This window comes from Macaca fascicularis, chromosome 12 (assembly GCF_037993035.2).
Source record: "Macaca fascicularis isolate 582-1 chromosome 12, T2T-MFA8v1.1".
In the NCBI taxonomy this organism is placed as follows: Eukaryota; Metazoa; Chordata; class Mammalia; order Primates; family Cercopithecidae; genus Macaca; species Macaca fascicularis.
In genome coordinates, this window is record NC_088386.1 from 114,261,028 (window position 1) to 114,269,239 (window position 8,212).

The window sequence follows — 8,212 nt, forward strand, 5'->3', positions numbered from 1 at the left end:
GCTAGTTTTTTGTATTTTTTAGTAGAGACAGGGTTTCACTGTGTTAGCCAGGATGGTCTCGATCTCCTGACCTCATGATCCGCCTGTCTCGGCCTCCCAAAGTGCTGGGATTACAGGCTTGAGCCACCGTGCTCGGCCTTCTTATACATTTCTTTAAGTTCCTTATAGATACTGGATATTAGACCTTCGTCAGATGCATAGTTTGCAAGAGTTTTCTCCCATTCTGTAGGTTGTCTTTTTACTCTGTTGGTAGTTTCTTTTGCCGTGCAGAAGCTCTTTAGTCTTAATTAGATCCCATTTGCCAATTTTTGTTTTTGGTGCAATTGCTTTTGGCGTATTCATCATGAAATATTTGCCCGTGCCTATGTCCGGAATGGTATTTCCTAGGTTGTCTTCCAGGAATTTTATGGTTTTAGGTTTTACATTTAAGCCTTTAATCCATCTTGAGTTAATTTTTGTATATGGTGTAAGGAAGTGGTCTAGTTTAAATTTTCTGCATATGGCTAGCCAGTACTCCCAGCTTATTGAATAAGCAATCCTTTCCCCATTGCTTGTTTTTGTCAGGTTTTGTCAAAGATCAGACAGTTATAAGTGTGTGGTCTTATTTCTGGGTTCTCTATTCTGTTCCATTTTTATGTGTCTGTTCTTTTTTATTATTATTATTGGTTTTAAGGAGTGGAACATTTAATAGGCAAGAAGGGGCAAGAAGGAAGGGAGAAGACAGAAGGAAGAAGCTCCCCTCTACAGAGACAGAGAGAGGAAGGCTCTCCAAAGCCGAAAGAGGAGGTTCCCAAGTGTGGTGGACACCAGCCAGCTATATATGCAGAGGCTGGAGGAGGTGATGTCTGATTTGCATAGGGCTCAGGGGATTGGATTGACCAGGCATGTCGTTCACGAAACCTGCGGAAAAAGCAACCCCTCCCACCATAGCCTTTTCAATATGCAGGCTGTAATCACCTCTGTAATCCCAGCACTTTGGGAGGCCGAGGCGGGCAGATCACGAGGTCAGGAGATGGAGACCATCCTGGCTAACACGGTTAAACCCCGTCTCTACTAAACAAATACAAAAAATTAGCCGGGTGCGGTGGCAGGCGCCTGTGGCCCCAGCTACTCGGAGGCTGAGGCGGGAGAATGGCCTGAACCCAGAAGGCGGAGCTTGTAGTGAGCCAAGATTGCGCCATTGCACTCCAGCCTGGGTGACAGAGCGAGACTCCTTCTCCGCTCCCCTCCCCCCAAAAAATCCTAGCTGACTTTGTGATAGTAAAACTTATATGCTTCCTTTTTGTCAGTAACTGTTATCCCGGTTATAAGGATAATAATTAAGCAAAATACAACAGCAATGCAAACTGTTCAATATTTTAGTGAGAAGGTGCTACTGTGTATAACATTATTATAAATAGTAGAGTGAAGACAGCAATTCCCACAAGTGTGGTGTGGCAGATAATTTCCATCTAAAATTTTACTTGCCAGCTGGGCGTGGTGGCTCAGGCTCGTAATCCCAGCACTTCGGGAGGCCAAGGCAAGCAGATCACCTAAGGTTGGGAGTTCAAGACTAGCCTGACCAACATGGAGAAACTCCGTCTCTACCAAAAATACAAAAACTTAATGAGGTATGGTGGCGTAGGCCTGTAATCCCAGCTATTCAGAAGGCTGAGGCAGGAGAATTGCTTGAACCCGGGGAGGCAGAGGTTGCAGTGAGCCAAGATTGTTCCATTGTCCTCCAGCCTGGGCAACAAGAGCAAAACTCTGTCTCAAAAAAAGAAATTTTACTTGCCAAGATATGCAATTCCCCTTTGAGGGTCTATGAAGTTCCTTGGCTTTATTTTCCCAAGCAAAGAAACCTCCAGGTTGACCGGGCGCGGTGGCTCACGCCTGTAATCCCAGCACTTTGGGAGGCCGAGACGGGCGGATCACGAGGTCAGGAGATCGAGACCATCCTGGCTAACACGGTGAAACCCCGTCTCTACTAAAAATACATTTTAAAAAAATGAGCCGGGCGTGGTGGCGGGCACCTGTAGTCCCAGCTACACGGGAGGCTGAGGCAGGAGAATGGTGTGAACCCGGGAAGCGGAGCTTGCAGTGAGTGGAGATCACGCCACTGCACTCCAGCCTGGGTGACAAAGCAAGACTCCGTCTCAAAAAAAAAAAACAAAAACAAAAAACAAAAAAACAGAAACCTCCAGGTTATGAGCACCTTACTCACTTTCTTTACCTGGCAAAATCTGAAAGATAATTGCCCAGAGCTAGCATATTGATTCACCTTTTTACCTTACCCATCCCCCTTTTTTTTTTTTCCCCAAGCTGTGGAAGATCACCTCATGATTCACAGGAATAAGCAGGGTGATTCTAAAATGTAGGCAAAAAGCTTAAAAACAATGAATGAAACTAGGATTTAATGACAAACATATGATAAGCTTTGGATCAAAATTTTTCTCTTCCGTCCTCATTTTTGGCAAGCACTAATTACAAATAAACTTTAGTCCTGTTAGAAATAAATTTTCAGTGCTGCAAAAGAAAGAGCACTCAAGGCCGGGCTCGGTGGCTCACACCTGTAATCCCAGCAATTTGGGAGGCCAAGGTGGGTGGATCACGAGGTCAGGAGATCAAGGCCATCCTGGCTAACACGGTGAAACCCCATTTCTACTAAAAACACAAAAAATTAGCCAGGTGTGGTGGCGGGCACCTGTAGTCCCAGCTACTCGGGAGGCTGAGGCAGGAGAATGGAGTGAACCAGGGAGGCGGAGTTTGCACTGAGCTGAGATCACACCACTGCACTCCAGCCTGGGCAACAGAGCAAGACTCCATCTCAAAAACGAATAACAAAAAAAGAAACAGCACTGGCACATAAATTTAATGTTCTCAGCAAAGCAATTTTACTTCTATAGAAGGGTGTGTCTCACAGATGGAGCAATGGCAAGAGCAGACCTGAACAAGGGAGGGGAAGGGGTTCTTATCCTAACACAGCTAGTCCCTACTGCTGTGTCTTTCCCCTATTGGCTAGGGTTGGACCACACAGTCTAAGCTAATTCCGATTGGCTATTTTAAAGAGAGTAGGGGTATGAGCCGGAGTGGCAGGATAGGTAGTTTGGCAGGAAGGATGGTTACAGAACAGGTGACTCAGGATGACTAAAACCAGAGCAGGTGGCCAAGGGTGACTAAGGTCATAGCAGGTGATAGAGGCTAGGAGGGGGTTGTTTACTATAACTAGGGGCAAGGAGATGTAAAGAATGAGAAACTTTAAAATGAAGAACAAAGAACAGTAGAGCTGAACATAATGATACATTGGTTCTTTGAAGAGGATCTCAGAACTCATTGTACTTAACAATTTACAGGCTAAAACCTTTGAAGAGGAATTTATTATATCCTATAATCTTATACTTGGCCTGATTATCTGCATAAAGTGCAGCAAGAATGGTTATTTTTACTTACATAGGACTTTTGGATTGGCTTTAATGAAACTCTGTTTCACAAGGAATTTCAGATAAGACTTTTAAAGCCGAGCCCAGCCATGGGTTTGCATCCTCTAACACCTGTGAATTGGGTGATCCTCTGCTCTTGAGGTCCCAAGATAAACGCAGAGCTTCCAGACCTGTTAGAAAGTTATGTGTCTGTTCTTTTACCGGTACCATGCTGTTTGGTTACTGTGGCCCTGTAGTGTAATTTGAAGTCAGGTAGCGTGATGCATGCAGCTTTATTCTTTTTGCTTGGGATTGCCTTAGTTATTTGGGCTCTTTTTTCATTCTGTATGAATTTTAACATAGTTTTTTCTAGTTCTATGAAGAGTGACAATTGTAGTTTAACGGGGATAGCATTGAATCTATAAATTGCTTTGACTAGCATGGCCATTTTACGATATTGATTCTTCCTATCCATGAGCATGGAATGTTTTTCCATTTGTTTATGTCATCTCTGAGTTCTCTGCACACCGGTTTGTAGTTCTCCCTGCAGAGATCTTTCACTTCCCTTGTTAGCTCTATTCCTAGGTGGTTTATTCTTTTTGTGGCAATAGTGAATGGGAGTTCGTTCATGAATTGGCTCTCTGCTTGCCTGTTGTTGATATATAGGAATGCTAGCAATTTTTGCACATTGATTTTGTATCCTGAGACTTTGCTGAAGTTGCTAATCAGCTTAAGAAGCTTTTGGGCTGAGATGATGGGGTTTTCTAGATATAAGATCACGTCATCTTCAAACAGGGATAGTTTGACTTCCTCTCTTCTTATTTGAATGCCCTTTTTTTCTTTCTCTTGACTGATTGCTCTGGACAGAACTTCCAATACTATGTTGAATAGAAAAAATATAAATTTTAAAACATAAGTATTTTTAAAACTTTTAAGTTCAACTTACCAGTCATATAATTCTCATCATAAACCTAGTGAATGTTAACATTTTTTAGAAACAGGGTCTGACTATGTTGCCCAGGCTGGTCTTCAACTCCTGGCTTCAAATGATCCACCCACCTCGGCCTCCCAAAGTGCTGGGATTACAGGTGTAAGCCCCTGCACCCAGCCAAGGGGGCTTTAATTAATAATTGGTTGGTCTTCTTTTCAAAATTAAAACTGCTTTAGGCAGCTTATACTGCAGTTGTTCATCCAATATATTCTATTTCTTTTTTTAAAGCGATTGATTGATAAACCAGCCTCCTTAATACCCTTACTGCAAACTAATAAAAGTAAACATATAAATACAGTAAATCTTAATTTCTTTTTTTTTTTTTTTTTTGAGATGGAGTCTCACTCTGTCACCGAGGCTGGAGTGCAGTGGCTCAATTTCGCCTCAGTGCAAGCTCCACCTCCCGGGTTCATGCCATTCTCCTGCCTCAGCCTCTCCAGTAGCTGAGACTACAGGCGCCCGCCACCACGTCTGGCTAATTTTTTGTATTTTTAGTAGAGACAGGGTTTCACCATGTTACCCAGGATGGTCTCGATCTCCTGGCCCTGTGATCTGCCCGCCTCGGCCTCCCAAAGTGCTGGGATTACAGGCGTGAACCACCGCACCTGGCTTTATTTCATTATTTTTTTAATGTTCTGGTTCTACTTGCAATCTCAATAAGAAACTTTAGAATTCTTTTTTTTTTTTTTTTTTTTTTTTTGAGACGGAGTCTTGCTCTGTCGCCCAAGCTGGAGTGCAGTGGCGCGATCCTGGCTCACTGCAAGCTCCGCCTCCTGGGTTCACGCCATTCTCCTGCCCCAGCCTCCCAAGTAGCTGGGACTACAGGCGCCCGCCACTGCGCCCGGCTCATTTTTTTTTGTATTTTTAGTAGAGACGGGGTTTCACCGTGGTCTCGATCTCCTGACCTTGTGATCCGCCCGCCTCGGCCTCCCAAAGTGCTGGGATTACAGGCGTGAGCCACCGCGCCCGGCTAAAATTCTAAATCAATTATTCAGTGACCTAATTTAAACTCGAATCTGCAGACATATCTTTTAAGCACTCTAATATGCCAATTTTGAACATTTTAAGAACCCGAAAGAACACAGCTGTTTCCTTTCGCTGCTGCAGCCACAGCCATAAGTACGCTCAGGCTTTAGAAGAGGTTCGCTTCTAGTGTCCTCCGCTGTGGCAAGAAGAAGGTCTGGTTGGACCCCAATGAGACCAGTGAGATCGCCAATGCCAGCTCCCATCAGCAGATCCAAAAGCTAATCAAAGATGGGCTGATCATCCGCAAGCCTGTGATGGGCCGTTCCCGGGCTCCATGTCGGAAAAACACCTTGGCCGGCCGGAAGGGCAGGCACACGGGCATAGGTAAGCGGGAGGGCACAACCAACGTCCAAATGCCAGAGGTCACGTGGATAAGGAGAATGAGGATTCTGCTGGCTACTCAGAAGATACCGTGAATCTAAGAAGATTGGTCGCCACATGTATCACAGCCTGTACCTGAAGGTGAAGGGGAATGTGTTCAAACACATTCACAAGCTGAAGGCGGATTCTCCTGGAACACATCCACAAGCTGAAGGCAGACAAGGCCTGCAAGAAGCTCCTGGCTGACCAGGCTGAGGCCCGCAGGTCTAAGACCAAGGAATTGTGGGTGGAGGATTACCCAGGTGCTGAGGCAAGAGACTCAAGGCACAGACTCTTTCAGTATAATAAAGAAAATAGTGGCCGGGCGCGGTGGCTCAAGCCTGTAATCCCAGCACTATGGGAGGCCGAGGCGGGTGGATCACGAGGTCAGGAGATCGAGACTATCCTGGCTAACATGGTGAAACCCCGTCTCTACTAAAAATACAAAAAACTAGCCGGGCGTGGTGGCGGGCGCCTGTAGTCTCAGCTACTTGGGAGGCTGAGGCGGGAGAATGGCGTGAACCCGGGAGGCGGAGCTTGCAGTGAGCCAAGATCAGCCACTGCACTCCAGCCTGGGAGACACAGCGAGACTCCGTCTCAAAAAAAAAAAAAAAAAGAAAAGAAAAAAAAAAAAAGAAAATAGTTAGAATAAGAATAGTCAGAATACAAATTAGATATAGAGATGATCATGGATAATTATCAATCATTATTATAAACATTATTAATCATTAGCTTTTAATATTACTCTTTGTTGCATTACTAATAAAACCTAGGAATAACCGGCAGGTATAGGGTCAGGTGCTGAAGGGACATTGTGAGAAGTGACCTAGAAGGCAAGAGGTGAGCCCTCTGTCACGCCCACATAAGGTCCGCTTGAGGGCTCCTTGGTCATGTGGTAATGCCAGTGTCTGGGAAGACGCCCATTACTTATCTGACCGCAAAAGGGAGTCTCCTTTCCCTGGAGGAGTCAGGGAACACTCTGCTCCACCAGCTTCTTGTGGGAGGCTGGATATGATCCAGGCCTGCCTGCAGTCATCCAGAGGCCTAAACCCCTCCCTGTGGTGCTTGTCCACTTTCATGTTCCTCCCGTACTCCTGGTTCCTCTTTGAAGTTTGTAGTAGATAACAGTAGAAGTAACAGTGAAAGTCTTAAAGTCTTTGATCTTTCTTTTTTTTTTTTTTTTTTGAGACGGAGTCTTGCTCTGTGGCCCAGGCTGGAGTGCAGTGGTGCGATCGCGGCTCACTGCAAGCTCCGCCTCCCAGGTTCATGCCGTTCTTCTGCCTCAGCCTCCCAAGTAGCGGACTACAGGCGCCGGCCACCAGGCCCAGCTAATTTTTTTTGTATTTTTAGTAGTGACGGAGTTTCACCGTGTTAGCCAGGATGGTCTCGATCTCCTGATCTTGTGATCCACCCGCCTCGGCCTCCCAAAGTGATGGGATTACAGGCGTGAGCCACCGCTCCCAGCCTGATCTTTCTTATAAGTGCATAGAAGAAAATGCTGATGTATTCTCTCTCTCTGCTTCGGCTACCTAAGAGGGAAGTGCACCCTGTCCTGTGATCACGTGACTTGCTTCACCTTGTCAATCACTTAGAAGAGTCACACTTCTTACCCTGCCCCCTTGTCTTCTATGCAATAAATATCAGCGTGCCCAGCCATTCGAGGCCACTACCGGTCTCCAAGTCTTGATGGTAGTGGTCCCCCAGGCCCAGCCGTTTTCTCTTTATCTCTTTGTCGTGTGTCTTTATTTATTACAATCTCTCATCTCCACACACGGGGAGAACACCCGCTAAGCCCTGTAGAGCTAGACCCTACAGGTGGATCACTTGAGGTCAGGAGTTCAAGACCAGGCTGGCCAACATGGTGAAACCCTGTCTCTACTAAAAATACAAAAATTAGCTAGGTGTGGTAGCGGGTGCCTATAGTCCCAGTTACTTGGGAGACTGAGGCAAGAGAATCACTTGAACCTGGCAGGAAGAGTTTGCAGCTGAGATCATGCCACTGCATTCTAGCCTAGGTGACAGAGTGAGACTCCATCTCAAAAATAAAATAAAAACAAACAAACAAATAAATAAGAATAATAAAAATAAAAATACAAAAATTAGCCGGGCTTGGTGGCACACTCCTGTAGTTCCAGATACTCAGGAGGCTGAGGCAGGAGAATCACTTGAACTCAGGAGGCAGAGATCGCAGTGAGTCAAGGTGGTGCCACTGCACTCCAGGCTGGTGACAGAGCAAGACTCTGTCTTTTAAAAAAAAAAAAAAAAAAAAAAAAAAGTGCCTCACCAGGAGCAAGTCCAGTGGAAGAGTTTGCTATGATTGTCATTGTTGTTATCATTATTGTTACATGTACTAGAACTGTAACTTGCAGAGATATTCACGTAGCATCTAATTGGATTGTGTGCATGTGAGGCTCTGTCTCATATCTTCTAAGGTCAT

At 45.3% G+C, this 8,212-nt stretch overlaps 1 pseudogene; it reads left to right on the plus strand.

Annotated features, from left to right (window-relative positions):
* Window positions 1–3,508: 3,508 nt before the first annotated feature.
* LOC102127273 (large ribosomal subunit protein eL19-like) lies at window positions 3,509–6,330 on the plus strand (annotated as a pseudogene).
* The last annotated feature ends 1,882 nt before the right edge of the window (window positions 6,331–8,212 follow it).